Source organism: Schistocerca piceifrons, chromosome 4 (assembly GCF_021461385.2).
Source record: "Schistocerca piceifrons isolate TAMUIC-IGC-003096 chromosome 4, iqSchPice1.1, whole genome shotgun sequence".
Taxonomy (NCBI): Eukaryota; Metazoa; Arthropoda; class Insecta; order Orthoptera; family Acrididae; genus Schistocerca; species Schistocerca piceifrons.
In genome coordinates this window covers 766,407,976-766,421,606 of record NC_060141.1, presented here as the reverse complement: position 1 = coordinate 766,421,606, position 13,631 = coordinate 766,407,976, and the positions used below count along the sequence as shown (strand labels likewise).

Below are 13,631 nucleotides of genomic sequence, written 5' to 3'. Positions count from 1 at the left end.
TTGTGTACACGTAGAAAGATACTGAAGCATGCTGTAGAACACTGAATACGAGACACTATCCTGGAATGACAAAGTTTCTTCTATTTGTAATTGCAGTCCTTTGTTAGAGTGGCATAAAACTACAGAGTGAGGAGTGGTACAATACACATAACAAGAGATAGCGCAATGCACACTTTACCATCAGGTAGTGTAATTCTGCTTTATCCGTCTGTGCAGTGTGCGTTGGTTAACGTGCAGTGTGTGTGTTGGTTAATGTGTACAAAATTTGCTGTAGATTTTCCTGTTGGTGCAAGTATGCCAAGGTTATTTAGCCACAGTAATGTTCACTGTGGGTGACCTAAAGAAAATATAAGTATTATGTTTCAGTTTTTGGTGTGTATAGATCATGAGACAGATTCAGAAGCAGAAATCATTGTATTCTAAGGAACATGCCAATATTGCCAGTTGCAGAGGAAAGGGGAAATAACAGCTGGAGGATGCAGTGTGAAGCAGTGACAGAGAGCATACTGCTCTCTCTCTCGAGGTGGTCAAGCACATCCATTTGTGTTTGTAGACACGTGAGTTTTGAATACATCCCACACCGCCTTCTAAATTACACACCACTCTGGCAATGGGAAAATTATTGCAAACATTTCTAAATGCTTTAAGAGCAGGAATGCTTGTATCATATACTTGAATGCCTGTTGTTAATTCTTAGGGAGGATGATCATTGGAAGAGAAATTATAGTGAAAATGCAGTTCACCTATTTGGAAAATTCATGCAAGAACTAACAACACAAGAATGAAATCCCTGTTGATAATTCTTAGGGAGGATGGTCATTACAGAAGAAATTATAGTGAAAATGCAACTCACCTGCGTGGAAAATTCATGCCAGAGCTAGCAAAATGAGAATGAAATGAATTCTGTTTGAAATCTTCTGCACTGACTGCAGCATAACTTGTCGGTGAACTTCATTTGGATAGACAATTTATGTAGCTTCTTCCATCCATTAGCATGATTGTCCTCACTTCTCGCAATATAATTATCCACTTTCTTAGGAACTCATTGGGCCTTCACTTCTTCTGGATGGCTTTCATGATACCTGCAGTTTACCATCCATGGAATGAAGATCTACTCATTAAGTGAAGTGTTGGCGTAAAGGTCTATTTACACTTAACGGAACAGAATGTCAACGGAATGTTTATTGGGAAGAGAGTTGTCAAGTTAGCATTGGTGGGAGGGATGTTTTTGTCATCTACTGATGTTTTAAGTTAATCTGTTTTCTCCATGCTCACTCGTGTTATAGTAATGGATGTCATGTGTTTGGATCTTCTTCAATTTTGTTATTGCTTTGCTTTGTCTACTCGACTCACTGCAAATGTTCCACACAAAGCCATACCAGGGTGAACCTGCACCCCTGGCAGAACTGCCAAACTGCCACCCCCCCCCCCCTTTCCTCCTCCCAAAACTACCTATGTGCATTTTTTTCTGCACAGACTAGCCATTTTTATAATCTTTTAAATATCCATAATGAAATAAAGCATTATTGAAGAATATTACTTACATGAACTATATTCGTATGAAGTATTGCACATAACAAATTAAACTGCACTAAATAAGTTGAAAGTTGTATGTATAAATTTTTAAAAAACTGAAAATAAAATAATATTTATTTGTCCCTTAGAAACTCTTTATAAAGCATAAATGACTAAATAGAAACAAAGAAAAAGGGAGTTAATAAAATATCCCTGTGCTGGAATTTGTTTTTATTATAATTTCACTTTATATTTCCTTGCTTTGAGCAAAGCAAACTCATCTATTATGTCATTGAAGTCAAGTTTAGCAGCTGTTTTGTTTTGTATTGATTAGATAGCTAAATGTGACAGTTTCCTTTAATCTATACTCAAACTTAAGTAGTTTTTTCAACATCTCTAATTTGATGAAATTTTGTTGACAAAATGCTGTAGTCACTGAATTGGTCTGTAATTCTCTCAAAACTATTTTGCTATTTGAATAAGAATCTCTTAAGCCATACTTTGAAAAGATCTTTGAAATATGCAAATGGGAAACTGTGTCATGCTCTTCGTCTAGAACTTGCAAGCAGCTATTTCATTAACTACCTATGCCAAATGCCCACTGTTAGATTATATGATAAAAACTGCCCTCGCGAATAAAACACATAACTAAATCAGCTTTTGAGGCATTGTTACCCAACACCACAGGTAGTGTTGGGGGAAGGTTAAAAGTTTGCCGCAGAGCAGCTAGAATTGGGCAGTCCAACAAGATGTGGACAGCAGACATCTGGGAGCCACTGCGACATTGAGGTGGGTCCTCGCGTGGAGAAGGTGCCCGTGTGTTAGCAAAGTATGACCAATGCAGAGCCAGCAAAGGACAACAGAGGCCCTGCGAGTAGTTCGCATGGATGACTGCGACACTTTTGTTGTCTCCTTGATAACACAGAGTTTATTTGGTGTACTGAGGGTGCTCCATTCAGTATTGCAGATCGCGAAAACTTTATGGCAGGTGACTGATCTGAAATCAGTATCTGGCAGGCCGATTTCCAGAGTGGGTTTACCGATAGCCTGTTTGGCCAGGCTATTAGTAAGTTCATTGCCCGGTATCCCGCCATGTCCTGGGGCCCAAATGAAGGTCACTGAATGTCCACTGTTGCCGACTGCATGAAGAGACTCCTAGATAGTCATTACCAAACAATGTCGAAGGAAGCACTGGTCGAGAGCATGTATACTGCTTAAGGAGTCACTACAGATGACAAAGGACTCTTCATCGCAGGAGCGGATATGGTCAAATGCGCAAAAAGATGGCTACCAACTCTGCAGTGAAAACACTGCAGTCATCCAGCAAGGAATGCTGTACAGTATGTCCAACGTGAGTGTAAGCGAAGCTGTCGACCATTTATCCACCCGGGAAGACTGTTTCCGAGCACCGGAACTTGCCGAGAAGAGAGAAAAATTGCCGGTGAAGGGCCACAGGTGGAACTGAGCCTTTTGGGCCTTGCAATAGGTGCAGACGAAGTTGTGACGAGGTGTGGACCATGGAGGTGTACATAAGTGGACCGGTAGAGGGAAAGCGTCAAGTTCAGTAAGAAGCCACCGGACACGGACCTCATGGGGATTGCCAGTTCTGGGCCACCATTGCAAGAGATGCAATGCTGTGTTTAGGAAAGAGAGATGCTAATTTGGATGGCGAGGTGAACTATGAATGTGGGCGGTATAATTTGTAAGCAGTAGTTGCTGCTGGAGCCACAAAGGAGGAACGCCAGCTTCCACAAGGTGGCTCTTCACTGGGCTCGTCTGGAAAGCTCCCATCACGAGCTGAACTCCAGAGTGGTGGATAGGCTCCAGCAGACGCAGCATGGAGGGCGTAAATGAGCCATACACCAGGCTCCCATAGTCAGTACAGGACTGTAAGAGGGCTTTGCACAGCTGCGGCAGTGTAGGGCGATCAGCATCCCAGTCGGTGTGGCTCAGGCGTCGGATAATATTGAGATCCCGCCAGCACTTTTCCTTAGTCTGATAAAGATAGGGGAGCCAAGTTAAGCAGATGTTGAACACCAGTCCCAAAAAGTGGTAAAGTTATGAATGAGGTTGGACAGTATGATGACGACAGAAGTGTATGACGTAAGTCTTGGCAGCTGAAAACTGAAAGCCAGGAGTGAGGACCCATGGCTGCGCCTTCCGTATGGCTCCCTGCAGCCAGCGTTGTTCTCGGTCTCTCTGTCTTATTTCTTAAGATCCAGTCTCTCAGGTATAGATGAGACCATGGTGGTGTGGAAAATTTAAGCTTCTAAGTCAATGTAATCAAAAGATATGGCCATTTATGTGACAAATTTTGATACTCTCAAACTCATTCATCAAAAACTACAAATGATTTGTCACACCTGGTGGCGTAGTGGTAAAGCATATGCCAGGAACCCGAGAGGTCATGAAATTGAATCTTGGTTGGATCACGGATTTATCCTAGCCTTCACCTCAGTAATGTGAGGAGTCACCAGAAACAACAATTGGTTAGGATTCCTCATTAAACTGTAGGTCCCCAGTCCACAGTTGGATAACTGGAATAGGTTAGGTACATGCAAGTCACAGAACTGTCATCCTGTAGAAAGACTTGCACAGGCCTCATTGAGCCACACAAAATTTTACTGTGGAACCCTCAGTGTGAGTCCTATCCCACTTGCCTGGTTTTTTAAGAAAAGATACAGGGCTTTCCTGACAGGGTCATTACCGTTTCCTGACAGGTAATTATAGTCAGATGAAACTAGCTGAAACAGTCTCACTCAAGTCATCAGTCAGAGAAATTGGCAAAAATTTGAAGCTTTCATTCAAATAGCGTACTTGCTTCAGCACCCTTTGGCTAACCTTTGAGGTCTGTAGGGAAGTAGCAGCAAAAATTCCATTGTTGAATGTTAATGAGCTGCATGTGCATCAGTTGTGTGAACAAAGCACACCATTGCCGCCTAAACCATTATGATAGACATCTGTTGGGTCGTACTTGTTTCTCTTGGTGTTACCTACACTGACAATAGCATGCGTTTACAGTCTCAGACCGAGGGAAAAGCTGCTTCTCACAGGCAGAAGATAGAATCACGAATAGGATATTTTTTTCCATTGAATGTTCTTCCACAAAGGAGGTCACACATCGGAAAGTGAAGACTGGTTTAAGTTTTTACAATACGTGAAAGAAGATAAAGCCTACACTGTCAGTAAATAACAACATAAAATGATAAGCAATTTTCATGAAATAACCTTTCTTTTAAGAGCTCTATTACAGGAGAAAACCACAATTGAAGAAGGAAAAGAAGTGTAAGGGAAACAAATGGTATGTATTAAAAGACATCTTCAATACACCAAGAACTGCACTAGAGTTGTTTTATTTGCTAAAATTGGTTTTTGGGTTTACAACCCATCATCAATGGCATATTATGCACATCTGTAGCAATGACATGCTTATCGGTTAATATGGTATAGAAGTACATAATATGCCACAGATGATGGGGTACAAACTCGAAAACTGGATTTGGCAAATAAAACAATTCTAGTGCACCTTATCGTGTATTGAAGATGGGTCTTAATAAATATCTGAAAGCTGCGGAACACCAAGCATTCGGAGTTGTATGTGTTGCCTTATGAATTGTGTTTAATGTGCGTATATACATTTTTGTTATAAAATAAACATTGGTGCTTTGAAATGTTTAAATGTCAGTTTTCTTGTTGTTTAACTTTTTAGCAGATCAGCATACAATCATTTTCAAGAACTTCCATTATGATGTTTGATTTCATTATTAAGAACTTTTATCATTGTTAGTTCTTTATGTCTGATACTGTATTTTGACAGACTGTGTATCACAGCCTCATTTTCACTGTTTGGTAATGTGCCCAGCAAGGTGACTTTGTGTTTAAGTTCTATCTAATGTTTAGTGAAATTTCCACCACTTGTCAGTGACGTCACCAGCTGTTCCATTCCGTTGATGCCCAGTGTGAATTGGCTATCAGTCAATTGCCACATCTGTATACATGACATTGATTTGTTGTAGAATCTTAGAACATATTTTGAGCCCGATCATAACGAGGTATCTCGAACAGAATGACCTCCTCCATACCAACCAGTATCGATTCCGAAGACATCAGTTATGTGAAACCAGCTCGCACTTTTCTCACATGACATACAGAAAGCTTTGGATCAAGGCTGTCAGGTAGATGCAATAGTCTTTGATTTCTGAAAAGCACACCTACACTTATTGCCAAAAGTGTGGTCGTATGGGCTATCAAGTGAAATTTGTGGCTGGAGTGAGGTCATTTTGGTAGGGAGGATAAAGCATGTTATCTTGATGGCAACTCATTGTCAGATGTAGAAGTAAATTCAGGTATGCCCCACAGAAGTGTGTTGGGACCCTTGCTGTTTATATTGTATGTTAATGCCATTGCTGACAATATTAATAGTAACCTCAGACATTTTGCAGATGATACAGTTACCTATAATAAAGTTCTATCTAAAAGAAACTGTGTAAAAATTCAGTCAGATCTCAGTAAGATTTCAAAGTGGTGCAGAGATTGGCAACTTGCATTAAATGTTCAAAAATATAAAATTGTGCGCCTCACAAAGTGAAAAAATGTCTGCGCCTCACAAAGTGAAAAAATGTCATATCCTATGCCTATAATATCAGTCTGTCATACAAATACTTGGGTGTGACACTTTGATGGAATATGAAATGGAATGATCACATAGGCCTAATTGCGGGTAAAGCATGTTGTAGGCTTTAGTTTATTGGTAAAATGCATCCATTCTACAAAGGAGGTTGCTTACAGACTCTCTCGTGTGACTGGGTCTAGAATATTTCTTAAATGTGTGGGAATCTTGCCGAACAGAACTAACAGGGAATATTGAACATATACAGAGAAGCATGGCACAAATGGTCATAGGTTTGTTTGATCCATGGGAGAGTGTCACAGAGATACTGAAGAAACTGAACTGGCATAGATTTGAAGCTAGACGTAAACTAATCCTGGGAAAGTGTACTAACAAAGATTCAAGAACTGTCTTTAAATGATGACTCTAGAAAATACGCAGATGTCCAAAATTAAAGCAACAAAAGAAATTTTGCAAGGTTGTGTTGTATAAACAGGTGATAGTAAAATAGAAACAATGTAAAAAATACAGAGCACAAACAACTGCAAGATGCATAATGGTAGATAAAAATGTCCACCCCCCCCCCCCCCCCCCCCACCCCAACTTAACGCATTTGCACACACACACATGGGGATGGAGAAGGCACTGATGGCGGAGGGTATTACTCACATTGCAGTGGTGCCACTTGAATCTATCAGTAGATTGGGTTTCACTATGCATGGCCTGCACCTCAATAGGTATGGGAAGGGGATGCCGGCAAAGCTTATGGGTGACATTGTAGTGGGTGTTGATGGGATCACTTATGGAAAAATTCCTGTAGGAGTTGGTGTTAGAGCTGCACCTTTTTAAAATTGAAGTCAGCTGATAGGTATCCCTGCTTAAAGGAAGTCCCTCTAACAAAGAAATCACCTTCAAGGTGGTCAGGTATCCTTGTGGCGAAGGAATTAGCATATTTCATCAAAATATAAGAGGTATTAGAGATTAAGTTAGTGAACTGCTTATAGGTGGTGACTCTGACATTATTGATATATCGGAGCACCACTTATATAATTTGACAATTCAGAGGCTTCGTTTACCAGGATACAGATTAGCTGGCTGTTTTTCAAGAAGTTCTTTGTGGACCAGGGGAGTGCCCGTGTACGTAGAAAACAGTATTCCGTTTAAATCCGTAGATGTGTTATGGCACTGCACTGAACAAGTATTTGAATATTGTGCAGGGGCGGTTGAATTTAGTGAAACTAAACTTCTAATTGTTGTTCTTGTTTATAGATCCCCTAACTCTGACTTCAGAGTGTTTCTGCTCAAGCTAGAGGGGGTTCTAGGTTCGCTTTATGGGAAGTAGCAAAAATTAGTTATATGTCGTGACGTCAGTATTAATTTTGTATGTGATTGTGTAAGAAAAAGTATGTCGGAAACTCTCATAAACTCATATGCTCTGATGCAGACTATGTTTTTTTTTCCACCCTGGGTGCAGGGTAACAGTAGCACAGCTATAGACAATACTTTTATTCATTCTTCATTACTAGAGGGGCATTCTGTTAGTAAAAGAGTGAATGGCCTTTCAGACCATGACATACACATTTTAACACTAAAAGGTTCTTGTACTCAAACAAATGTTATATATAAATACAAACTATTAAGGAAAGATGCCTGCCCGGTTATTCGTGTGGTCTAACACACTGCTTACCGGGCGGGAAGGCATGCCAGTCCCTGGCACGAATCTGCCTGATAGATTAGTGTCGAGGTCCGGTGTGCCGGCCAGTCTGTGGATGGTTTTTAAGGTGGTTTTCCATCTGCCTCAGCGAATGCAAGCTGGTTCCCCTTATTCCGCCTCAGTTATACTATGTCGTTGATTGCTGCGCAAACGCTTTCTCCACATACGTTTACACCATAATTATTGTACCACGCAAACATTGGGCTTACACTCATCTGGTGTGAGATGTTCCTGGGGGGGGGGGGGGGGGGGGGGGGGGGGGGGACACTGGGGACCAAACCACACAATAACCCTGGGTTTGGTTTGGGGTAGTGGTGGGGTGAGTGGACTGCTGTAGCCTGTTGTGGGGTTATGTACCACTGTGGGCTGTGGCGGGGATGAAGCCTCTCCATTGTTTCTAGGTCCCCAGTTCCATACAATACAATGTAGGAAAGATAATCCAACAGCAGAAGATAGTTTTTTAAACCTCATTAAGGAACAAGAGTTGCAGGAAGTTTATAGTGCTGAGAACTTAGATGGTAATTAAAATGCTTTCCTTAACACATTTGTCATGTTCTTTGAAAGTTGCTTTCCAATAGAACATTCTAAACAGGGTACTGGGTGGCTGACGAATGTGATTAGGATATCATGTAGAACACTGTGGGAATTATATGAAAATGTTAGAAGTAGTCACAATCGAGCTATAGTAGCCCATTATGAACAGAATTGTAAGGTGCTTAAAAATGTGGTATGCAAATAGAATAGGTAATTCACGGGATAAAATCAAAACCATATGGTCAATTGTGAAGGAATTGTCTGGTCGCCAGCACATGATCGAAGGTATAAAGTGAGTTCATAGTAAAAATATTTCTGTTACCGATAAGTCAGATATATGCACAATATTCTGAGCATTGCTGGTGAATTAAATAAAAACTTAGTTTCTGTGGCAAATCAAATAACTCTCTTGGAAAATGCCTTTCTGAGATTGATGTCTGAAGTACTACTCTGTGATACTGACAAGGGGAGATTGGGTCAATAATTAAATCACTGAAGACTAAGGACTCTCATGGATATGATGGCATGCCTAGCAGAATATTAAGGTACTGTGCTGCACATGTTAGCCCTGTACACAGCCATATTTGTAATTTTTCCTTTAAGAATGGTCAGTTTCTTGAATGATTAAAGTACTCAGTAGTAAAGCCTCTTTATAAAAAGAGATAAAGGGATAACTTAGACAGTTTTAGATGTATTTCTATGCCATCAGTGCTTGCTAATATTATTGAGAAGGCTGTGTATGTAAGGATAATAGATCATTTTATGTCACATAATTTGCTATCAAATGTACAGTTCGGCTTTAGAGGTGGTTTAACAACAGAAAATGCTATACTGTATTTTCTCTATGAGGTACTGGATGGATTAAGCAAAAGGTTTCAAACACTAGGCATCTTTTTTTTATTTAACTAAGGTGTTTGATTGTGTTGATCACAAAATATTGCTCCAGAAGTTGGACCAATATGGAACACAGGGAGTAGCTCACAGTTGGTTTACCTCTTATTTTAACAACAGACAGCAGAAGGTTATTATTCACAGTGTTGAGAATGGCTGTGATGTGAGGTCTGAATGGGGCACAGTCAAATGCAGGTTGCCCCAGGGATCAGTGTTGGGGCCACTCCTGTTCCTTATTTATATAAATGATATGCCCCCTAGTATTACAGGCAATTCTAAAATATTTCTGTTTGCTGGTGACACCAGCTCGGTAGTAAAGGATGTTGTGTGCAACATTGGCTTTGTTTCAAATATTGCCTTTCATGACATAAGTTCATAGCTTGTAGAAATAAACTAACACTAAATCACATTAAGACTTAGTTTTTACAGTTTGTAACACACAATTCAACAAAACCTAACATTTTAATTTCACAGGATGGGCATACGATTAGTGAATCTGAACAGTCCAACTTTCTAGGTGTTTAAACAGGTAGTAAACTGTCATGGAGAGCCTCCTTTCAGGATCTTGTTCAAAGACTTAATGCTGCCATTTTTACTATTTGAATGGTATCTGAAGTAAGTGATAGTTCGACACGAAAAGTAGTGTACTTTGCTTCTTTTCATTCGCTTATGTCATATGGTAAAATACTAGGCAAAAATCCAATTTGTGTTTGGATCGCACTTCTTTGGCTGTTGTGCAAAAAGGTGTGCAGTATAGTGCTGCATCCATTAGAATAAGTTACCACAAGAATTTGAAAATATTAGCAGTAATCCACGCCCTTTCAAATCGACACTGAAGAGTTACGTCATCGGTCACTCCTTTGATTGTGTCGAGGATTTCCGTGAAAAATTAAGCTGATTCCTATGTTATGTTGTTGCCTACATTTATATAAACTTATGGCTTGTCTTTTTTGGGTTCATAAACATTTTATTTTATCTGTTATTACTTTTATACCTCAGTTTGGTCCTAAGGAACTAGATGTGTGAAAAAAAAAAAAAACGTTCTGACAACTGGTTAGTGTGCTCAGTATGTGGTATGACCACTCTGGCAGCAATACAGGCCTGACAGTGACAGAGCAGTAATGCCCCGTCTTCCTGCAGAGCTGCTCACAATCTTGGAGAGTGGTTGGTGGATGCTGACACGATGCACACCATCTCCCTGGTGCATCTCAGACATGCTCTGTGGGATTCAAATCAGGAGAGCGAGCAGGCCACGCCATGTGTTCAAAATATCAACCACCCATGCTCTATGAGGTCAAGCATTATTGTCCATCAATATGGCATCTGGGTGCACAACTCCTTGCAAAACTGCAAATAAAATCTCAAGATCACTTCACAATACCTGACAGCAGTTAAACCTTGCTGATTCACCCTTACAATTTCATGAAGAGGGGTTCCAGTGGTAAACATAATCCCTGCCCACACAGTTAGGGAACCTCCTCGATCTTGGTCTCTTTCCACAGTGTTTGGGTGCTGAAATGGCGAATCCATCGACTAAATCAGGACTCATCTGTGAAAACAACATTGGCCCACTGTTCAGCCGTCCAGGTGGCTTGTTGGTGACTCCACTCTAGACGTTCCCTTCTCTGAAGACACATCAGAGATAGATATATAGTGTGTCTCTAACAATAAAGGCCACTCTTCTGAATCCTCCTGCACACTATTTGCCTCCGTACAACATGTGCAGTGGATGCTGCAAGCTCACATGCCGTGCAGTACTTAGGCGGTACTGTTGTGTCCTTACAGCCAAATAATGGACCTCTCTTTTGAAGTCACATACGGTCGGCCATGTCCTGATTATGCTCTCTATAAACTGTCACCACATCTGAGAAACAACAGAACAAACCAGATTAAGGCATCAGGCCTCATCAGTTTGCGACTACCCTGCTTCATTTCTTTCTGTGGCTCTCCACTGCAGAGTGTCTGGGGGGCATCTTCTCTGTGCCGTTCTGCATCGTTTGTGACTGTGTACACAGCCATTGTGGATGTGGGGCTATTCATCAAACACTACCTCATTTCATGGGTCCCTTGAGGTCACCGTCGACATGGTTGTCTGTTGACCAGAATGCCATTTTCCGTGCAGAACACGATTCTACGGACGTCTGGTTGGCACTTTGTATGATTATATCGTGAATTAGACACAGGATGGGGAAAGAGCTATTTGTTGCTTTATTTTTTGACACCTGTGTACTACAACCCCCTGCGTATCGCTCACATAGGGACAGAGGAATTCAAGTAATCATTCTTCCTGCGTTCTGTAAGTGAATGGAATAAGAATAAACCCTAATAAGTGCTAGAATAGGACTTGGCCTCTGCCACACACACAGTGCTTTGCAGAGTGTAGATGTAGTTGTAGGCGGTTGTACCTGTCAATTATCTGTGTGCTATGAGCACCATCTGAATGCTCTGAAATACTACTCATTCACAAGACATGTTCATGAGCTCAGATGTTGACCAATATGGTAAGACAGTACGTGAGCAATCTTAACTGCATATAATTGCCACAAATTTTGTGTGCCCACACAACTCAGTTTTGATGGTAACTCAAAGTGCTTCTGGCTAGCCATCTTTAGTAACAAGCAGCTATGCACTCACAAATGATACTTCATTTCAGTATAATAATTCGTAATATAAAAAATTCACCTGTGGTCTGGTAAAAAAGTGCAGTGTCTGATGCAGTGATAGTGTTCTGAATAGTCCAGCAAGTGGATTGTTCAGTGACGACAATTTTCACATACTAATTATTTACTTCGTGACTTACAGAGTGAATCCAACAGTGAATGGACATGGAGATGTATTAGCATTCATAACTCGTCACATTCTGTTTCCCGTGACATTACAATTGCAATTTAGCCCTCAGTCACTGTAATGTTGGGGCTCAATATTTCTGGATCGCACAGAAAACAAGAGATCAGAATAACATAAGCTTGGCTTATACAGGGTGATTCAGGAGAAATTTCATGTAATTTGTCGGGTGATTCTGCATGTAAAAATAAACTGAAAAAGTCACATGAACATGTGTCCAATTTTCAGTCATTACGGAACTGGAGCAGATTGAAGACTACACACATCCACGAATAAATATGAAGACAAGTGTAAATATTACTTATGGCAATGCTGTGTTGACTCTGTGGTGGACAGAATAATGGTGGGACATACGACTGATCCATCGTACAGTAAATATTGGGGTTCTCCAGTAGACGGCAGCACTGTGATGTCGACCAAGGCAACAGCTGTAAGTGCCCAGTGAGCAAATTGTGGGTTGGATCAGTGAGCTGTTGTGAGGCCTAGTGCATGTCATGCTTGAATGTTGTTTAATTGAGCAAGTTCGTTGTGTCCGTGAACACCAACATGCTGCATACGTTCACCCATACAGAATACACAGACATGTTGTTTGTATATGAGTACTGTGATGACAGTGCCTGTGCAGCTGTGACACAACATTAGACACATTTCGCTGATGAACAAGCCCCAGTGGCATGGTATTTCCTCCAATTTTTCAAACATTACGTGAATTCAGAACACTCCTCGTTGCATATGTAATATCAGAACATGAGGCCACGCAGTCAGTTGAGCAAAGGGAAGACATTATTCTAATGGTTAAACTGAGTCCCACCACCAGTACACAGTGCATTAGCTGTCAGCTCCATATTCCACAAACGTGAGTGTGGCGTATGTTACATTCCGAGGGCTTGTACCATTTCCATTTGCATCCTGTGAAACATCTGCATCCAGGTGACTTAGTAAACAGACACAATTTTGTGAACAGTTTGCTGTACACAGAGCTGCCGTGCAATATACTGCCCGCTGGTGTGGCCGTGCAGTTCTAGGCACTTCAGTCTGGAACCGCGTGACTGCTACGGTCGCAGCTTCGAATCCTGCCTCGGGTATGGATGTGTGTGATGTCCTTAGGTTAGTTAGGTTTAAGTAGTTTTATGTTCTAGGGGACTGATGACCTCAGATGTTAAGCCCCATAGTGCTCAGAGCCATTTGAACCTTTTTTTGCAATATACTTTATTTACAGATAAGGCTACATTTACACTCACTGGTATCATGAACGCTCGCAATTCTCTTACATGGGTGGTGGAGAACCCACAAGACACTAGGGAAACAAGATTACAAGTTAGGTTGTCTGTGAACATCTGGATGTGGTACAGTTGGTGACCTGGTGTTAGGGCCTATGTTCCTGCCAGATGGCATGACAGCCGCAGCATATGCACGTTTCCTGATAGAAGACTTATCTACACTTTTGGAAAATGTGACATTAGAGAAGTGTCGGTAAACGTATCCGCGCAGCTACCATCAGTCAGCCCTCACGCTATTCGTTCG

General features: G+C 41.1%; 1 protein-coding gene across 1 annotated transcript in view; it reads left to right on the top strand.

The window, feature by feature from the left end:
- The window catches only part of LOC124794944 (transmembrane protein 214-B), a 154,356-nt gene that overhangs the window by 78,167 nt on the left and 62,558 nt on the right, over positions 1-13,631 (top strand). The gene's annotated exons all lie outside the window — the stretch shown is intronic.